The following is a 22237-nucleotide window of genomic DNA, read 5'->3' as shown; positions in this document are numbered from 1 at the left end:
AATCCCTGGGTCAGGAAGGTCCCCTGGAGAAGAAAATGAACCCCACTCCAGTATTCTTGCCTGGAGAATTCCATGGACAGAGGAGCCTGGCAGGATACAGTCCATGGGGTCGCAACTTAGTTCACTTTCACTTTCAATCTTCATAATCTCAATTTAGTGATCTAATTTGGATGACATCAAACTAGAACAGGTTAAAGTTATATAATTATGTTCGACTTCAGTTATAGTTACTAATCATTCTAGACTGCTACCAATCGGTTACACTACATATGTGATCTTACAGATTCACATATGTTACTTTACTGTACATTTTTGGAGGCCTAAAATATTCATTTTCTATAGAGTGTGTGCATGCACGCTCAGTTGCTTTAGATGCATCCGACTCTTTGCGACCCTATGGACCGTAGCCCGCCAGGCTCCTCTGTCCGTGGGAATCTCCAGGCAAGAATCCTGGAGTGAGTAGCCATGCCCTCCTCCTATGTAGTACGTGTGCTATGCTGTGCTGTGCTTAGTCGTGTCTGACTCTTTGCTGCCCCATAGACTGTAGCCCACCAGGCTCCTTTGTCCATGGGGATTCTTCAGATAAGAATACTGGAGTGGCTTTTTCACAATGGGTTTGCTGCCAGGACACAGGTGTTGTGAAAACCACCATTAAACCTAAGCCAAAATGGGAAAGGAGAAGACCCACATCAACATTGTTGTCATTGGGCACGTAGATTCAGGGAAGTCTACCACGACTGGCCATCTGATCTACAAATGTGGCGGGGTCGACAAGAGAACAATTGAAAAGTTCGAGAAGGAGGCTGCCGAGATGGGAAAGGGCTCCTTCAAATATGCCTGGGTCTTGGACAAACTGAAAGCTGAACGTGAGCGTGGTATCACCATTGATATCTCCCTGTGGAAATTTGAGACCAGCAAGTACTATGTTACCATCAGTGATGCCCCAGGACACAGAGACATCATCAAAAACATGATTACAGGCACATCCCAGGCTGACTGTGCTGTCCTGATTGTTGCTGCTGGTGTTGGTAAATTTGAAGCCGGTATCTCCAAGAACGGGCAGACCCGTGAGCATGCCCTTCTGGCTTATACCCTGGGTGTGAAACAACTAATTGTTGGCGTTAACAAAATGGATTCCACTGAGCCACCTTATAGCCAGAAGAGATACGAGGAAATTGTTAAGGAAGTCAGCACCTACATTAAGAAAATTGGCTACAACCCCACACAGTAGCATTTGTGCCAATTTCTGGCTGGAATGGTGACAACATGCTGGAGCCAAGTGCTAATATGCCATGGTTCAAGGGATGGAAAGTCACCCGTAAGGATGGCAATGCCAGTGGAACCACCCTGCTTGAAGCTCTGGATTGCATCCTGCCACCAACTCGCCCAACTGAGAAACCCTTGCGTTTGCCTCTCCAGGATGTCTATAAAATTGGTGGTATTGGTACTGTCCCTGTGGGTCGTGTGGACACTGGTGTTCTCACACCTGGCATGGAGGTCACCTTTGCTCCAGTCAATGTAACAACTGAGGTGAAGTCTGTAGAAATGCACCGTGAAGCATTGAGTGAAGCCCTTCCTGGGGACAATGTGGGCTTCAATGTCTAGAACGTGTCTGTCAAAGATGTCCGTCGTGGCAATGTGGCTGGTGACAGCAACAATGATCCACCCATGGAAGCTGCTGGCTTCACAGCTCAGGTGATTATTTTGAACCATCGGGCCAGATCAGTGCTGGATATGCACCTGTGCTGGATTGTCACACAGCTCACATTGCTTGCAAGTTTGCTGAGCTGAAGGAGAAGATTGATCGTCGTTCTGGGAAAAAGCTGGAAGATGGCCCTAAATTCTTGAAATCTGGTGACGCTACCATCATTGATATGGTTCCTGGCAAGTCTATGTGTGTCGAGAGCTTCTCTGATTATCCTCCCCTGGGCTGTTTTGCTGTGCGTGACATGAGACAGACAGTCGCTGTGGGTGTCATCAAAGCAGTGGACAAGAAGGCAGCTGGAGCTGGCAAGGTCACCAAGTCTGCCCAGAAAACTCAGAAGGCTAAATGAATATTATCCCCAATACCTGCCACCCCAGTCTTAATCAGTGGTGGAAGAACGGTCTCAGAACTGTTTGTCTCCATTGGCCATTTAAGTTTAATAGTAAAAGACTGGTTAATGATAACAATGCATCGTAAAACCTTCAGAAGGAAAGGAGAATGTTTTTGTGGACCATATGTTTTGTGTGTGGCAGTTTAAGTTATTAGTTTTTAAAATCAGTACTTTTTAATGAAAACAACTTGACCAAAAATCTGTCACAGAATTTGAGACCCATTAAAAAAAGTTTAATGAGGAAAAAAAAAAAAAAAGAATACTGGAGTGGGTTGCCATGCCCTTCTCCAGGGGCTCTTCCCCACCCAGGAATCAAACCCAGGTCTCCTGCGCTGCAGGCAGATTCTTTACCATCTGAGCTATAGGGACGTCCCATGTAGTGTATACATATACACTAATTATTTCACAGCTGGATCCTCACATGAGATTTTTTTTTGCAAACTGGCTTCTGTCATTAATCTGGCTGACTTTGGGTGAGTCACTTAATCTCTCAGGAAGTCCTCATAGGAGAAGTAAGGTAGAAAATCTCTAAGAACAATTCTCACTTCAAAACTGCCCTTCACCATTCACAGTTTAGATACCCCTCAACATTCATATTTACTTTCAAAGGGTATTCTATACTTCTGTCTTCTTTCTAACTTGGATCAGGTAGTTTGGAAGGAAACCTGAAAATCCCCTTCGCCATTTCCCTTGCACCTAGAACCAGCTCTCTGAAGCTCTGAACTCTTCAAAGTCAAAGAGACATCTTAAAAAGAAAACCTTCCTTTCTCATCTAGCCTCTAAATTCCCTTCTACCCTATTCATGTCTAAAGTTCTACACTCTTCGGTTTTTCTGAGACTGTCACCTTTCCCTCTTTTAGACAAAACACTTTTCACTCGAAATGCATTCTCTACTTCTAAGAAGGGAAGCAAATGTCAGCTAGCATCTCTGTCCCAAAGTGTAGGTTTGTCCAAACTCCCACCAATTTAAAATATTTTGCATAAGCAAAGTCAGTTTCACTCTTTTACCTCTGTTCCATTTAATTAAATTTCTTTTCTTTTGTCTCATCAAAAAATAATCACCAATCACTATACAAATTTGGAAATTATGGGAAACTGTAAGGAAGCAGATTTTTTTAAAAAAAAGAAGAAGAAACAGTGATAAACGAACTACCCCAAGACAGCCACTGACCACAGTTTGACAGTTTTCCTCTTAGACTCTTTTGAGTCTCTGTAGTTACTTTTCACTTTTTCCTCCCACTTATCCTTCCTGTATACCTTCAGGGTCTGAGAACTCTCAATCTACCCAAACAACCAGACTGAAGGATGAAAACTTTTAGAACTTGAAAAGGAAATTAAGTTCTAGAATAGGCAGAACAATTTCCTCTTTTTCAGACCATGTTTTCTCCTCAACTTAAAAAAAAAAAATTATGAGGGCTTCCCTGGAGGTCTAGTGGTTAAGAATCCACCTGCCAATGCAGGGGACTCAAGTTTGAGCTCTGATCTGGAAGGATCCCACATGCCACGAAGCAACTAAGCCTCTTTGCGTCAGCTACTGAGCCTGAGTGGTGGTAGAGCCTTGAGCTACAACTCCTGAAGCCCACGGACCTAGAGCCTGTGCTCCACAAGAACGCCAGTGAGCAGCAATGAAGAGTAGCTCCCCCCGTAACCACAGCTAGAGAAAGCCCCCACACAGAAACGAAGGCCTGGCCCAGACAAAAATAAATGAATAAATCTTTCTAAAAAATCATGAACATTTTCAAACACATGAAAAAGTTGAAAGAGTAATGAAATGAAAACCTGAATGCCTACTTCCGAGACTGAATAATCGTTAACATCCTAAAATTTTGCTTTATTTCCATCAATCATCTACATATACATTTTTTTCTTTTGAACCATTTGAAAGTAAGAAGCAGACATCGAGGCACTTTACCCTCAAAGACTTCAGCATGCATCTCCTATGAAGAAGACATTCTCCTAGATAACTGTATATCATTACTTAAACTAGCAACAGTAGTTTCACACCACCATGTAGTATCCAATCCATATTGAGATGCTTCTAGTTGTCCCAAGAAGACACTTTGTGTTGCTTTTTATTTTTGAACAAGGATTCAATCAAAGAATCACAGGTGGCAGTTAACTGTCTCTTTAGTCTCTTTTAGTTTAGAGCAGTCCCTTCTCGTTTTTCTTTTTAAATGGGCTTTACTTTTTGAAGTCAGACCTTATTTTAAGATCATCCTTTGAATTCATTCCCCATCTCAGAACTAGCACAATCCATTACTTTTCACTTGTACTCCTCACTCAAGTCCTGACTCCATCTCTCTGATACTTACTGTCGATAAGATTATTTTTCTAGAGGGCATCCCATATCACCTTCCAAATCAAGCCTGGTGAACCAAGCCCTGCACCCTTCATGGAAGTATGAGTTGAGCTTGGCTGACTAGCATGAATCTCAAGACTTGGATAGAAGCTACTGGGCGTTACTCCTCTCTTCTCCCTAGACTTGAACTTGAGAGCTTCTGAAGCAAGAGTGCCCACAGGTATCCTGCTGCCATGAATGAGAAAGAGCCTGGAGACACCAAGGTGGCACTTGGAGCCAGAAAAAGAGGCCAGCTTGGCAGAGGGCAGAACAGAGAACTAGGGGAAAATAAACCCTGGGAATGAATATCTTTGGAGGCCTGAATCTAGTGTAATAGAAGTCAGATCTAACTCCTGGACTTTTTAGTAACTGAGCTAATTAATTCCCTTCAGGGGGCAAGCCAGTTTGTACTAGTTTTCCTAACACTACAGTCTAAAGAGTCCCAGCAGATGTATGCTTTATAAATTCACTTTCACAATAATCACTGATTCTTACAGACCCTTGGGACTTGAGCCTCAGCACCATCATTTATCAATATCCCACCATCTTCTTTCTGAATACTTGTTTTGTTTCATTTGCAGAGTTCTTTAAGGATAGAAACTTTTCATTGTAGCTGATCTTTTTATGGCCTACATATTTCTATTTTCTAATTGCTTTAGCTGATTTGTTTTCTTACTGCATTATCTTTGATATCTCAAGCTTTTGTCTTTATCACCAATTCTATTTGAAATCCTCACTAATGAGTTCCTTAAGAGTTATAACTTATTTATTAATTCTGTAATAATATTAAGACTCAATTCACTTCCATAGCATTGAAATCTCCTTTCTATGTTATTTTACCACCTAGTCTTTGAACTTTCACTTTAGTGAATTTATGTTGTTAATACTATTATTAATTGCATTAATTGCTCTAAATCATTCATTGTTTTGAAATGAGGAGTGAGAGACATTTCTTCTTTTCCTTGAGTTATATTTTCTTCTAGAGTAGATTCATTGTCTATTTCTTCACTTGCTCACTTCTTTAATTCATTTATGGTTTAAATGAATTATGGTATGTTTCTCTAGTTGCCATGCCATTTCTTTTCTTCTTGCTCATGTCTGAAGTGGGCTGCCATGTCTAGACTCTAGGGCAGTGGTTTTCAACTCAGGGTGATTCTGTACCCCAGAAAAAATGGGGACATTTTTGGTTGTCACAACTCGGGTAGGAGTTGGGGGGTGTGTGGTTTGCTACTAACCTTTAACAGTAGAGGTCAGGGATACTGGTAAACATTCCATAATGCACAAGGTACTCCACTCCCCCACAACCAAGAATTATCCGGCTGAAAATGCTAAGTGCTCAAGTTCAGAAACCCTGCTCTAGGGCCTTCTGTTCCTCTGATGTCTGATCTATGACATGAAGCCGCTGTCCTTGTTATTCTTCCATATTTCTCTTCCTTTAAAAAGAAGAACTTGCAAGCTGAATAATGGGCTCTCCTCATTTCTCTGTATAACTGGAGGGGAGAAGGGATGAGTCCTTCAGGGACTGCGTGTACCTGCTATTACGGTACCCGGGCTTTGCTCTGTTTTCTGAGATTTCTTATCATCAGGAAGCCTCTCCCTGGGTGGAGGAGTGTCTACTTCTATGGCTTCCAATCATATTCCTAACCCAGCATGGAACCAAGAAGATGGTGAGATCGTGCAGTTCTTCTGACGCCTGTTTTTTGTGGGGTTTCTTTTGGCCGCACTGCATGGCATGTAGAATCCTGAGCAAGGATCAGACCTGTGCCCCCTGCAGTGGAAGGGCAGGTTCCTAACCACTGGGCCCCACTGGCCCCAGGGAAGTCCCTTTCCTGCCTCTGTGGCCATCCTGTGGTGATGGTGCCTTCTCTTTAGGGATCTGTGACTTTTCCCTGGTCTATCTGCTGACCACCTCAGTCCATCTCTCACCTGTGTGTGTTTGGGTGAGCTCGTTCGTGCCCCACTTTTTGCAACCCCATGAACTGCAGCCCACCAGGCTCCTCTGTCTATGGAATTTTCTAGGCAAGAATGCTGGAGTGGGTTGCCATTTCCTTCCCCAGGGGATCTTCCAAGCCCAGGGATCAAACCTGGGTCTCTTGGGTCTCCCACATTGTCAGGTGGCTTCTTCACCATTAGTGCCACCTGGGAAACCACTGGAAGTTGTTGAGATTGGATCAAATAACCTAATTCTTTTGCCTCGCTCAATTGGGCTGGGATAAGATGAAGAGAGGGTCAACGGTAAAAATCTCTTTATTGCTTGGCTACTACTTACTTTTCAAAGTTTTGACCTAAAGTTGTAGTCCTTTATTGCTATTGTAATCTTTATTGCTATTGGTGAAACCTTCTCTCTCTCTCTTTTTCTGTCTTATGAAGATTTTATCAGGTGTAAGAACAGGAGATTTTTGTGTTCAGTCTGTTCTCTTTCCCTCCAGTTTTCCTACTGTAGCAATAGGTATTAAGATACCCCTGACTCAATATTTTATTATGCCAATATTACTTTATTATTGATCTTGGATGGCTATGAAACCAGGCCACCCAGGAAGCCACAAATCAATATACTCACTTGTCAAATATAGTTTTCAAAACACATGGAAGAATTGACAGTCTATGGCCCTACCACCCAGAACAGGCCTGATCTCATCTGATCTTGGAAGCTAAGCAGGGTCGGGCCTGGTTAGTACTCGGATGGGAGAATCCACAAACCTCTGAACCTCAGAGTCCAGTCTTTCTGCCTCAGACGGGCCTGGCACACAGCTGTGCTGACTGTTCTGATCACTGTCGAGAGCTCTGCAGCTTTCAGCGTTTACCTTCACTAATAGCTACTCCCCGAGAAAGGCAGCATGCAGGGCACCATCTGCCAACAGACGCAGTCCTCCCATCTGCAATGCCCAAGGGGAAGGCTGAGCAAAGAGACGGCTCCACAGACAGCCCAGCCAACACCCTGGCAGGATGTTTGGCCACAAAAACACTACACTCCCTGTATGTGCTGCGTTTGGAATGTCTCCCAATTTGCTAGACTCTAGTCAATGAGGAGCTAGCAGCTGGACATAAATACCCATTTTTCATAGCCAGGAGAGGGTCAACTCCACAAGAGCTGTCTCTATTTGCCTTTGGCTTGTTGATTTCTCTTCCACAACTACAGTTCATGAGAGATCATAAAGCTGGCCGAAGGCAGGTGGGAGCTATTTCTGGCTGTGGGCCAAGAAAGCAGCAGATTGAGAGGCAGGAAATGATCAGCCCTTTTTCTCTCCAAGTGGCCGGCCTCCCAAACACTGACGTTCCAGGAAGACTCTGAATACTTCAAGAAATTCCGTGAAATCTTTCAACTGGTTAATTCCATAGCTATATTAGGCACCATAAAATTGGTAGGAAAATAATTTTTCAATTATTTGTTTCTTGGAATTCAACCAGTGGCTAACTCGCTCAGGATAGGCTGAGCAGATGTGACCAAATCAGACGCAGACCCTCATCATCCCTGGAGTTTCCTTTGGTTTCTGAAAGTTTGAAGCCTGACTCTGTTGCAGACTCATGTCAAGTGTTTGGCTTGCATGCATGCATGCTCAGTCATATCTGACTCTTTGCAACCCTGTGGACTGTAGCCTGCCAGGCTCCTTCGTCTATGGGATTCTCTAGACAAAAAAACTGGCGTATGTTGCCATGTCCTGCTCTAGGAAATTTTTCTGACCCGGGGATCAAATCTGTGTCTCTGTGTCTCCTGTGTTGACAGGTGGATTCTTTACCAATGAACCACCTGGGAATCCTAGGCTGTTTGGCAGCTTTCAGCAAATTGTTAATTGGCAAATTGGCTTTTGATGAAACCATTTTCAGGGAAACGACCTAGAGCCCACTTCCCTCCCAAACACTGGTTCCTTACCACCCACTCTGGCCCTTAGCAAGTTGCCCATTCCAGACTCTGGCATTGACAACCTGTTCCTGATCTTAATCTGCTTCCCAGGTCTCTGACCTCAGCTCACACTTGGCCAAAACCAGCCATTGCAGGGCCATTAATCAACTTGCCTGACTTACCTTAAACCTTCTAAACTACTTATCATCCTTGATCTCTCAGAGTCATTGTCTCTGTCTTTCTCAAAGTTCTTTGTTGTTTTTAACTGTAAGTCCTGTGGCCTTACCCTTCCAGGTCAAGGCTGCTACCCTCTGGTGGAGTAAGCTGGCCCTCCTTGGTCACAGTGGAAAGCCTTCAGAGTCATTCTAACTCATCCTCTCCATTTTCTGCTCTATTGGTGTCTCTGAGCTTTTACTCCCAACACTTCTGGCAACAAAGGTGTCGGGTGTTTTTAACACCCCTTTTCTAACTCTGCTACACCAGCTGGCTGCCCTGCAATGGAATTGAATTCTGACACTACCTACCTGGAATTGAAGCTGAAGCTCCAATACTTTGGCCACTTGATGTGAATATCTAACTTATTGGAAAAGATCCTGAGGCTGGGCAAGATTGAAGGCAGAAGGAGAAGAGGGCAACAGAGGATGGCATCACTGATTCAGAGGACATGAACTTGGGTAAATTCCGGGAGATAGTGAGGGACAGGGAGGCCTGGTGTGCTGCAGTCTGTGGGGTTGCAAAAAGCTGGACATGACTTGGCAACTGAACAACAACCACCACCTGGAATTAGAATCAGAGCCCACGAGTTAAGGACTCAATCCCACACGACTGCCCCACTTCAAATGCTAGTCTTAAACCCCAGGTTGTCACAGACGCTTCTGATCAACTAGTTATAAATTTGGGGGCAGGGGTCCCATAGACTCTCCCTCAGTTTCGATAATTTGTTAGAAAGGCTCACAGAATGCAGGAAAACAAATTTATTGGTTTATTATAAAGGATTCAACTCAGGAAACAGCCAAATGGAAGGGATGCATAGGGCAGGGTTCGGGGGTGGGTGAAGGCCCTCTCTGGGTGTACCCCTCTCCCAACACCTTGATGTGTTCAGCAGCCCAGAAGCTCTCTGAGCCCCATCATTGAGAGATTTTTTTTTTAATGGAGGTTTCATTACATAGATATGCTTAATTAAATCACTGGTCCTTGGTGATTAACTCAATGTCTAGCCCCTGAAGCGAGGAGGACGGGGCCTGGGGAAAGGTGTTGAGGTGAAAATTCCAACCCTCTCATCTTGCCTGGGTCTTTCTGGTGACCAGCCCTCACCCGGACCCTATCCAGGGACCCCCAACCACCAGTCATCTAATCAGCATACAAAAGACACTCTCATTATTCTGCACATTCCAAAGGTGACCCGCTGTGGTCTCAGTAGGAGTGAACTGCCAACCCAACCTGGCACAGCCAGCCTCTTCCATCTGAACTTGAACTGTGGGTCATAGAGACCCGGAGCTGGGAGCTGCATGGCATCAGGGGCAGAGCTCTGAGTAGAAGATCCCTCAGTTCATGCTCTTGAGCTTCCTGCCTTATGCTTGTTTAAATTTTTCTTAGATTGCATAAGATCTGATATTGCCTGTTCAGTATCAGATCTATATCACACCAGGCACTATTTCAGCAAGCAGAAATGAACTGTTTCACTGTGGCCAGTCCACTGGTTGGTTGAGTAGTCTGTCCCAGTCTCCCTTCCCACGCTGTTCCCCACCCCCCCCCCACCAAAGAGACTACAAGACTCAAATATTCTATTTTCCGACTTCTCTTGGATTTAAGGGTGGCCATGTGATAGACTTCTGGCCAAAGAGATACAAGCAGAAGTGTTCTGAAAAACTTTGGGGAAATTGTTTTTCTGATGAAAAAGACAGCTTCAGTGTGCCCCTTCACCTTATTTCTCCTTTAAACTCTGGGAGACAAAACTTTTCCTCGACTCTGTTAAGAGTCTTTGGCTGGACCTGAGAATTAGGTTGACATAAGATAGGTTAACAAGAGAAAAGTGTACAAATTTTATTTTTTATCCCTATATGGGAGACTTCACATAAAAATGAAGACCCCAAAAGCAGTTACACCCAAGGGCTTATATACCAGGTTGAACAGAGAGTACTAGTTGTGGAAAAGTAACTAAAATATACAGAGAGCCTAAAGGAAAATAAGAGTTAACTTAATAAGATCTGTTTGTACAGGTTTCCCTTAGACTCAGCTCCCAATCTCTGGTGATAAGAATGTTTTCTTCCTGGTGTAGAGAGGCCATCTTCCACATGAAAGAAAAAGTGCTTTCAGGAAGAAAAAGGGAGGTCACAGCACCTTTCCTGCATCTGCTATTTTCAAGTACCTCTAGCTCAAAATTATCCTTATGCCAAAGTGGCCTGTTTGGGGATGGCACTTTCTACTACTCTTCAGAACCCAGATGTAATACCTGGAGCTTCAGCTGTCATCTTCAAACCATGTGTCAAAGACCAACAGAATTGTAGAGGTGCTGTCCCTGACAGTGTTAAGCTACTGGACCAACGCTAGTTACCACCTACCTCCATATTTCTTGATGTGAGGGTGGAGAGAAATGTTTAAACCTCTATGAGTTAGGTTCCCCATTACCTGCAGCTGAAATGAATAATTCAAAACAACTCATCCATAAAGACTAATTACCCTATGCTAACTGCTAAGTCACTTGAGTTGTGTCCGACTCTGTGCGACCCCAGAGATGGCAGCCCACCAGGCTCCCCCGTCCCTGGGACTCTCCAGGCAAGAACACTGGAGTGGGTTGCCATTTCCTTCTCCAATGCATGAAAGTGAAAAGTGAAAGTGAAGTCGCTCAGTCGTGTCCAACTCTTAGCGACCCCATGGACTGCAGCCTACCAGGCTCCTCCATCCATGGGATTTTCCAGACAAGAGTACTAGAGTGGAGTGCCATTGACTTCTTTGAATTACCCTATATATATATATACCCTATATATATACCCTATATATATATATATATATATACCCTATATATATATATACACACACACACACATATATCCAAAGAAAAATAAAAACACTAATTTGAAAAGATACATGCACCCTGAAGTTCAAAGCAGTATTATTTACAATAGCCAAGCCAGGAAGCAACCTAAGTGTCCATCAACAGATGAATGGATAAAGATGTGACATATATATATATATATATATATATATATATATATATACACACACACAAACATATATATATATATACAATGGAACATTTCTCGGCCATAAGAAGAATGAAATTTTGCCACTTGCAACAACATGGACGGAGTTGCAACAACAGCATGGAGGGTGTCATGCTTAGTGAAATGTCAGAGAAAGACAAATTCTGTATGATATCACTTACATGTGGAGTCTAGAAAAATAAAACTAATGAATATAACAAAAAAGAAACAGACTCACAAATTTAGAAAATAAACTAGTGGTTACCGGTGGGGAGAGTAAAGTTGGGAGCGACAAGATAGGGGTAGGGGATTAAGAGGGAAAAACTACTATGTAAAAAGCAAATAAGGTACAAGAATGTTCTATACAGCAAAGGGAATATACCCAATATCTCATAATAACTATAAATGAAGTATCATCTTTAAAAACTGTGACTCACTATGTTGAAACTAATAGAAGGTTATAAATCAGCTACATCTCAATTTTTTTTTTTTAACTCACCTTGGTGCAGAGAAAGTACTTCCTAGTATTGAGGCAGTAAGCCAAAATGTAATTTTACTAGTTCTAGGAAACCTTTAATTGTTTTCTAATCACTCCACATGAACCCCCTTAATCATGGGAACCATGTCATCTACCTTATTTAAAATTTCCACAATCCCTGAGCAGGGCTGGACCATCAGAAAAGTGCTTTTTAAACACAATATTCTTTTCATGAAGCCCTAGGGTTCCAGATAAGGTGCACTCCAGAATCTGCAAACAGTTTCAGAAAACAATACCCTTTGGAACCAAACAAAAAACCCCAGCGTGATTCAATGGAGGCAGAAGTGACTCACCCTAAAAGGGAGCTATAGATGTGACTGCAGAGAAAATGGTGTTCTGTGATAAGAAAACCAATATACAGCCACTTGGCAAAAGATGAAACTGGATTTACCCCTCACACCACAGAAAAGAATGGACCCCAAAGGGCTCAGAGATCTTAAAGTGAAGAGCGAAACCCAACAAGTAGTAAGAGAAAACACAGATGGATTCCTTATGACCTGGGTGTAGGTGAAGGCTTTTGAATTATAATTCAAAATCTAGATACAATAAAAGACTACGTTAATATGAACAAAAATAAAACCCAAAACTTCTGCATGGCAAAAATGACTATAAGCAAAGTCAAAAGACAAACTGGAAGAAAACATATGCAAAATATATCACAAATAATGATCTAATTCTCATTATAAGCTGCACATCTCAAATCTAACAGCAAACAGAAGGGTAACACAGACACAGATTAGAGCATCTCTGAACAAACAGGAATAGATTACCATTCACTCACTAGTTCCCATACATTTTAGGACTTCATAGTTAAATTTTACTGGCAGAAAGTTTGAAATGCTTACCTGTTTACAGACTATTTCAACAGACTATTTCAAATCTAGTGTGCAGAAGAGTTTCTGTCAAATCTGTAAAAACAAAATATGCACCCTATGTTTTAAGAAATACAAGGAGATTTCAAAGATATTTTTGACTCTGACATTCTCCCCCCTCACATGGTTTTTAAAAAATGAAAAAGCTTCGAGGTTCTGCTGGAGTTCTGGTTTTGCACTGATTTTAGAAAATAACTCCCACAAATAATATGCTTCTTCTCTCCAGCAAAGACAAGATTTTACATATTGGAATCATAGTAACTCCAGTGGGATGTAGAAGCTTCTTGAATTCCTCCTTAACTGTCCATCAGCCCTCTTGTCCTTTCTATGAAATATCAAGGGCAGGAAATGTTTGCTGACTTCACTTAACAGGGTAAGTTCCTGCTTAGCAGTACTTATAACCACAGTCAGAGTTTCACTATTTTTTAGAATTGTCAATAAATACATACTGATCACTTTTCCACTAGAGTACTTGCGAGTTTCAAAATGTGGACATCCACCAGCTGCAGGGAGCAGGTCTATTCAGAGGCCAGGGACAAGTCAAGAGAGGCAATAAGAGGCCTTCAGAATGTGGTTTGTGAATGGAATACCACAGCCCAGGCATTGGGAAGCAATTATAACAGTTTCAGGGGGAACGGGACTAGCTTCTGAAAGAATTCAGGACCTGTAGTCAAAAGAGGCTCAGTAGGGATATAAAAGGAACGAAGAGGCTGATATGGGCACCCATGATGCAGTCCTCACAGCAGACGAAGGTACCTCTTACAACACACTCCCTTATTCTTGCCTGGAGAATCCCATGGACAGAGGAGCCCAGTGGGCTCCATACCGTCCACGGGGCCGCAGAGAGTCGGACACGACTGAGCTCACAGCACACACACCTCTTGCCACATCACCTGCTCCTGTGTCATCATCAGCGGCAGTTCCTGGCAGACTGAAGGCTTCCCCCTTCAAACGGACTATCAAGTCTTTCAACTTGTTTGCCTCAATGTTTTGTCCAAAGCCTCAGGATGTGCTCTGCATAAGTGCCGGTGGAGTGCCCCAGAGGGCGCTTTCCAACCAAACAGGGAGGGGTAAGTGGCCCCACCTCCCCACCTCCCCTGACCCACCATCCTTTGGAGGCGCCTTCTCCAGGGGTCCCCCGCAGAGCTGAGTCCCACTGCCCACAGTGGTGGCTGGCTGGAGACTGGCCTTCCCCTCTTCCCTGTTATTCTTTGCATACTTATTCTGACCTCCTACAGTCATCCCCCAATAAGGTATTGCTCTAAAGTTTTTGACCCAGTCTTTGCCTTTGGGGAACCCAAATCAAGATGGTCCTACTCTACATGAAGGAAGAATAGGGTCACCTGAAAAAGCAGGTTGAAGTTTTTAGTCTCAGTCAGACCTGCTTGAAAAGAATAGGGTACCAGAGAGCAGTGGCTCTATCATGCTGATGCAGGGCAGAGTGGAAAGACATGCTTCTGTTATATTTAAGGCCTCTCTTCTCTGTACCTGACTATACTTTTCCTTTTTACTGAAATGAAATAAGAAGGGTACCTAAAGACAGAGATCAAACAGTTTCACTCTCACTTGATTCTCTGTTAAATCCAATATCATGCAATGACCAGATAATTACAAGTTGAGCTTTGAGCTTTTTACCAAAATTGAGATTATCTGGAGGTCCAACCAGTCCTAGATTACAAATTAAAGATGTCTCCCTATGCGAGGAACAAAATAGAGACATAGGCTTTGTCCACAACCTGTAACCAAGCTCCTGAAGAACTTTCAGGGCAACTGGTTTCTATTTCAATCAAGGATTGGGCAGGGGTCCATTCCAACTGCTTTCATTACCTTCTCAAGGGCAAAAATTATTAGCCTATTGGTGACATCGATTATAATGATCTTAATTTTCCTTGCTGTGAAAGTGAAGTAGCTCAGTCGTGTCTGACTCTTTGTGACCGCATGGACTGTAGCCTACCAGGCTTCTCCATCCATGGGATTTTCCAGGCAAGACTGCCAGAGTGGGGTGCTATTTCCTCCTCCAGGGGACCTTCCTGACCCAGGGATGGAACCCGGGTCTCCCTCATTGCAGGGAGACGCTTTACCCTCTAAACCACCAGGGAAGCTGCTTCCTTGGTGTACACAGGTCAGATTTCTTCCTAAATATGTGTTTCAAAGAACAAGCAAGTGCGGGTTGTGAGCAGAGAGTCGTTGAGCAGAGTCTTTGCAGGTGTTTATCTTCTTGGAGAAGATAAACTGCCCATCTTTCTAGAAGAAACAGAGAGAACTTGGCAATACCTTTCTTGAGAACAGAGGTTAATTTGCTAACTCCACTCATTCTCCAGGAGAAGGAAAAAATTAGTTTTAGAGATGTTGGGACCTACCTGGGGAGGTTTTATCAAGAACATCTCATAACATAGTGTCATTCAAGAAGCACAAATTATTCAAAGCCTGAAAAAATGCAAGTTTGAGGGAAAGAAGTAAGATTTGGGGAATGAGACAAGGTTAGAGGACCTATTGGTGCTCATTGATCCCTGGCCCCTGCCCCTGCACCAAGCATCAGCAACTGTAGTTTCAGTTCAGTCCAGCTGAAACAAATATGGAAAGAACTGGAAATTTTCTAAGGGAGGCAGGACTCACAGGCCTAAGAAATTTCAGAGTAAGATGCAGCCATTGTGGTAAAGAAGCATGGAGATCACGTTAGGATTGTTAGGTATTAAACAATACCGAAGAAAAAGCAGTGAAATCAAGACAACAGACTGATTGAAAGTTTCTGTGAACTATTCAATCATTGTTACAGGTGTTGGAACAGAGCAATGAAAATAGTGAGGCCCTTTATTCTTTTTTTATTTTTCACTTATGTTTTGCCACGCTGCTTGGCTTGCAGGATCTCAGTTCCCCAATCAGGGACCGAACCTGCACTCTTGCCAGTGAACACACAGATTCCTAACCACTGGACCACCAGGGAATTCTTGAGATCTTTTATTCTGAAAAGAGAGTCCTCTTTGCTAGTTTCCCAGATTGCTTTTTTATGTTCAACCTTTCATAATATACATTTTTGGTAGGTTTGTCTAGGTGTTAATGAGAATTCCATGGACATTTCAAGCTAATGTTTAAAAACAACAGATCTTTGATCTTAGGTTTGTGTCTTTTCTTATGCCCTTAAAATCTTGATAGTAAAACTGTCTCCTATTTTTGAGTTAAGTGATCAGCAACTGGATTGGGTACTCACCCAGTATGGGGACAATACGGAAGATTTAGAGGCAGGGGCCTTTCTTCAGTCTTGAGCTGGGCATGTTGATGCTGCAAATAAAGATTACATTCCCCAACTCACTTGTTGCTAGATATGGCCTTGCACTTCTGGTTGTTGAGATATAAACAGTGAAAAGGAGTTGACTAAGCTGGGATGGGTCCTTTTTCTGCCGTTTTGTTTTTATTCTGCTTCTCCCAGGAGGACTGAAACAGATATGAAGAGTGGAGCTCCAGTTGCCGTCTTGGCCCATAAGGTGACCCTGAGGATAGAAACACATGCTGAGGATGGTGAAGCAGAGAGACAGAAGGGTCCCTGAGAGTATCTTGTGCTTCCATGTTAATCCTGCTGCTGCGTCGCTTCAGTTCTGTCTGACTCTGTGCGACCCCATAGACGGCAGCTCATCAGGCTCCACCGTCCCTGGGATTCTCCAGGCAAGAACACTTGAGTGGGCTGCCATTTCCTTCTCCAATGCATGAAAGTGAAAAGTGAAAGTGAAGTTGCTCAGTCATGTCCGGCTCTTAGCGACCCCGTGGACTGCAGCCCACCAGGCTCCTCCCACCGTGGGATTTTCCAGGCAAGAGTACTGGAGTGGGGTGCCATTGCCTTCTCCGATGTTAATCCTAGACAATCTATTTCCAGTTTCCTTTACCCAAGGGGGTAAAAAAAAAGAAATGTTCATCTTGTTGAAGCCACTTCTAGTTTAGGCTTTGTTACTTGTTACAAATTCATTGCAATTTGTAGTAGCTGTAGTAAGGGGGCCATTTTGGGGGCCACTTTATCTACAAGTGACAGTAATTTCATATTAAAAGGTTGCCTATATTTGCAGGTCTGGGCAATTGTCCTTTGGCTTCTCTTTCAGTGGAGTTGCTCAGGAAAGCTGAGTAGAGCTCTCTTGGGTTACTCTCCTTCTTTATTTTCTTTTGCATTGCCTTGTTTTTGCCCCCCACCATTATTATTTCCTCCCTCAACTGGGAGAAAATACAAAGCTGAAGGAATAGGCCGGGACTGGGAGAGTGAAGTTGAAAAGAAAGAAGATATTGGGGCCCTGACAACTCAGCTGGATACGGCTTTCGGCTTTCTAGTAAATGGCTCCCTCGGCTCTTATCACCTAAGACCAGGAGTAGTTTTGTTATTGAAGGAGAAAAAGTAGTGCTGGTACTTGGGTCAAAATGTGTTCTTTTTCTTTCCTCCTTTTATTTATTTTTTTTCTTTTTGGTCTTACATTGACTTTTGGGGAACCAGTCACCCTAGCCAAGAATCCTAAGAATCTCAGGGATGTATGGTTACTCCTCTTTATAGATAAGTTGTTTCTCTGTTGTCTGAGGAATTTTTTTTCCCCTGAGATAAGTAAATTCCTTTAAAAGAAAAAAATATGTATTTGAATATATCTCATACTTACCTGGGCTTCTCAGGTGGTGCTAGTGGTAAAGAATCCGCCTGCCAAGCAGAAGACCCAGGTTCGATCTCCGGGTTGGGAAGATCCCCTGGAGGAGGGCATGGCAACCCACTCCAGTATTCTTGCCTGGAGAATCCCATGGACAGAGGAGCCAGGCAGGTTGCAGGCCATAGGGTCGCAAGGAGTTGGCCACGACTGAAGCAACTTAGCATGTACGCATGCATACTTACTTTTCAACTGATTCTACAAAGCTGGGGAAAGGCCTAAAGAGAAGAATGGGGAAACCATGAATAAAACAAACAAAATTGCCATTAAACAGTGCAAGCAGGTTTGTGGGTAGAAGTCTTTAATTGTGGGCACCCTCTCCTGAAGAGACCTTTGCTCCCAACTTCAAGAGAGACTTCAGCTGTTGATTTCTGTCTACAAAGTTTTAGAAATAAGAAGCAGAATTCTAAGTTTTGCTACTGAAGTTAAATAGGAAAAAAAAAAAAAAAAAAAAGAGGACCATCCAAAACTTTAGCTTACCTGAGATGCCACCAGTAGAAATCTGAGATCTACCAATTTATGACTTCCTCACCTCTGACATATCTCATATCCTGCAGTGCTTCAAGATTTTTGCCCGATTAAATGCTCTGCTCCTGCATCTATGCCATCTCCATTCTCATGATCACGATCTTGAGTCTAGTGCCTTGAATAGCCTTCCTTCAAACCACTCCCTCCCTTTACTCAAAACACCCTGCACCCCAACTCTGTGCCCTACCTGTTTCCTCAGTGAACCCTTTATATGCTACTGCTAAGTCGCTTCAGTCGTGTCCGACTTTGTGCATCCCCAGAGACAGCAGCTCACCAGGCTTCCCCGTCCCTGGGATTCTCCAGGCAAGAACACTGGAGTAGGTTGCCATTTCCTTCTCCAATGCATGAAAGTGAAAAGTGAAAGTGAAGTCACTCAGTCGTGTCCGACTCTTAGCCACCTCCTGGACTGCAGCCTTCCAGGCTCCTCCGTCCATGGGCTTTTCCAGGCAAGAGTACTGGAGTGGGGTGCCATTGCTTTCTCCGAACTCTTTGTGTACCTCATGCTAAACCCTTATCATGTTATCTGGAAGGACCTGTTTGTGTATGTTTTCTTACTTAAATTTGACCTTGAGGGACTTTCCCTGGTGGTCCGGTGGTTAAGACTCTGCACTTCCAGGGCAGGTGGCACAGGTTCTATTCCTGGTTGGAGAGCTAAGATCCCTCATGCAGCAAAGTGTGGCTAATATATTAAAAAACAAAAACAAACTGAAACTTGAGTGTTACAAGCCCCTGGCTTAGCAAAATAGCTCCTCATTGACTATTTCTTGACCTTGAGCAGGAGTGATAATCACAGTATGTGCCAAAATTATCACTTGCAATGAACTAGTTTAAAAAAAAAATCCTTGAAATTAAAAAAAAGTGTGTGTGTGTGTATGTGTGTATGCAAGAAAAAGGGAGAAAATTACCCAATGTGAGAAGATGTAAATTTGAACATATCTGGGAGCTGTGAATGTGAAATTAATAGATAAGTAAAATTCGGTCTAGATAGATAAGTGAAAAAGGTCTTTCACAGTGGATCATCAGAAACTTCAGCAATCATGATATGTGCTAATACCAAAGACAGCTCTGTGGAGGGATTTAGAGCATGTGCTTAGCAAATGGATTTCAAAGTTCATATTCCAAATGTGTAAACCTAAGCCGATTACTTAACTTCTTTGTTTCTGTAGATTCATCATTTGTCAAATGCAGATTCTACTAATGCTTTCCTAATGTTATGAGAAATGAAGGAGTTAATATAAATAAAACACTTAGAAAAGTGGCCAGTGCATAAAGAGCTATATAAGATTTTACTATTATAATTAATGTTCCTGTTATAGTTCCTCATCCTAAACATGGCCCATGACAAGAAGAAGAAGGAAAAGTGATGGTTGGAGGGCTAACATACTTATGTAAATAAATATTAATACTAAGAGCTATGTTAAAGATGGCAATGCGGGCCACTTCTACTTTAAAAGTGTCTCTTAAAACTGTGCTTTTGTAGGGTTCCCTGGTGGTCCAGTGATTGGGAGTCCATCTTGCAATGCATAGGACACCGGTTCTGTCCCTGGTCAGGGAGGACCCCATGCTGTGGGGCAACTAAGTCCCTGAGCTTGTGCTCTGGAGCCCGCGAGCCACAGGGACTGGGCGCACGCGCAGAACTGCTAAGGCCCCGCACCCTATAGCTCTGTGCTCCGCACTGAGAAGCCTGTGCCCTGCAATGAGGAGGAGACCCCGTTCTCGGCAAGTAGAGAAAGCCCGCACACAGCAGTGAAGTCCCAGCACAGCCAAAAACAATTAGATAGAAAAAACAAGAACTGTACTTTTGTAAGTGTACTTTGCTGTGAGGGTAAACCCACATAAGAAGACACACAGATTTCCTTGACCACCCTACATCCCATTTTCCCCTTCTAAGTTGTGTCTTTGCCAAATTTTGTGATCTCTCATTAAGTACAAAGTTTTAACAGCAGTAAAGATTCTTTCACATAAATTTTGGGAATCATATATAAGTTGTTTTAATAATATAAAACTAGATAATTAGTTTCTTTATTACTTGCTTTTGAACTCATAATTTTATTGGAGTTTATAATTAAGCAGAATTTGGGAATACAGTTTCCAAATCTTGGTCTAAAGCCTTTTTTTGAAAAACCTTCATAATCCTTATTTGAATTTACATTAGTAAGCATTTGTATAAACTGTAACTAGTAATTCTGAGATATCTGGTCCTTTTGACTTATAGGGACATTAAAAGTATGACAAAGTTTCTACCTCTTATACAAATCTTTCTTCTTCCTTTTGATAAAACTCATAATAGGATACTTCAATTTTTGGTTAGTTCCCTTTGGTCTTCACTGTGAAAACTCTTTCCTTCCATTGTAATTAATTCAACAAATAATTAACAATCATCTAATTCTACGAAGAGGTATAAGATTCATAAAAGGCAGTTTCCATGTCTGTTATGTTGTCACTATAACTCCAGTGCCAACCAAGGTGCATTGCATATAATAGGTGTTCAAAAAGTATTTGGTAAAGAAATACAAATAAAGATCCTACACTGAAGAAGCAGTCTAAGTTTTAGCTCTGGGTTCAAATCCCAGTTTTCCTAATTATTACCTATTTGATCTAAAGTAAGTTGTTTAACAAATTCATTTCCTTGTAAATGTAAATAATATCTATTTCATAAGGGTTATGAGAATTGCCTGGAAATCCCATGGACGGAGGAGCCTAGTGGGCTGCAGTCCATGGGATCGCTGAGAATTGGACACGACACAGTGACTTCACTTTCAGTTTTCACTTTCATGCATTGGAGAAGGAAATGGCAACCCACTCCAGTGTTCTTGCCTGGAGAATCCCAGGGACGGGGGAGCCTGGTGGGCTGCTGTCTATGGGGTCGCACAGAGTCGGACACGACTGAAGCGACTTAGCAGCAGCAGCATGAGAATTTAGCAAGAGAACAGTTTAATAAAACTTCTCCTGAGTATACAGTATGTATCAGGGACTGCATTTCAAAATACAGGGCTTTAAAAATTGAGGGGATTGCAATTTGTGTTCTTAAGACATTTCCACATAATAAAATAATAACACAGGTCATATAATATGGACCTGTTTGGGTGTTCAAAATAGGAAGAGATGACCTGTATTTAGGGGAATTAGGAAACAAGGTCATATATGAAATGGTCCTTGAAGGAGAGTTAGGATTTCACCAGTTAAAATGGGCAGGCATATCCAGATGGAAAACAGAGCTCATAAATGGAAAGGTAAAAAACTGCTGAGATGTCAGTTATTCTTTTGGCTGAACGTAGGGCTGAGGTAGGAAGTGAGACACAGCCTGAAATGTGGAGTAGGGCCATACTGAGGTCGCCAGTTTCTTTAATCCAGTACACAAGGAGCAACTCTTGATGGTTTGGGGGGCAGACCAACGGAATTATAGGATTTGAAGGTGGAAACACCAAAGTGGAGAGACAGATTAGGAGAGGTTATTGCATTATTTCAGCGAAGAGATAATAAAGGCCTGCAGCAGGGAGTGGTCAGAGGCAGAGTAGACATAACAAAGCAGGCACATTTCAGAGAGAATGGAGGGTCTGTGACCAGTGCCGTGCGCTGGAGGGGCAGAAGGGGAGTGGTACAGGAGAGGGGGGCAGTGGTTTGGGGATAGAGACCCCGTGACTGAAGCCATTGACACTATTTACAGAAAGGGGTAAGTCACAGCAAAGTGTGGGTTTAGGTTTCGGAAATGGGTCAGTTTGAGGTCTGAGTTTCTCCTTTCTGCTACCTTCCCTTTTTTATATCCAGGTTTTCAGGGCCACCTCCACTTCCCTCTTCCTCTACCCACTAAGAGATTGTGCTTTCTATTCTCGACCGGACCCTGCGCTTATCTTCAGGCCCCAATTATTCTGTTCCCCATAGTACTCTCCCAGCCAGAATGACCCCAGGTCAGATCCTGGACTGGAGGACACTCCACCCGCCAGATCCCCTATCATCTTCGCCTAGGCAGCTTCCAAGCGTGCGCCTCCACGGCTCTATGACCAATAGGCAGACACCAGTGCTGGGATTCGACTCGCTATTGGTTGGCGGAGCCATGGTGAGAGATGGTGCGGTGCAGGTTCTCAGCACCAGCGAGAGCTGTGGGCGGTTGTTAAGGCGACCGTTCGTGACGTAGGCCCGTCAGGCCGAGC

The 22237-nt window shown here is 43.0% G+C and overlaps 1 pseudogene; it reads left to right on the top strand.

Moving 5' to 3' along the window:
• Window positions 1-647: 647 nt before the first annotated feature.
• On the top strand, window positions 648-2295 carry LOC120852612 (annotated as a pseudogene).
• The last annotated feature ends 19942 nt before the right edge of the window (window positions 2296-22237 follow it).

This window comes from Oryx dammah, unplaced genomic scaffold (genome assembly GCF_014754425.2).
Source record: "Oryx dammah isolate SB20612 unplaced genomic scaffold, SCBI_Odam_1.1 HiC_scaffold_26, whole genome shotgun sequence".
Lineage (NCBI taxonomy): Eukaryota > Metazoa > Chordata > Mammalia > Artiodactyla > Bovidae > Oryx > Oryx dammah.
Note: the sequence above shows the minus strand (reverse complement) of the source record. Positions and strands in the feature narration are given on the sequence as shown.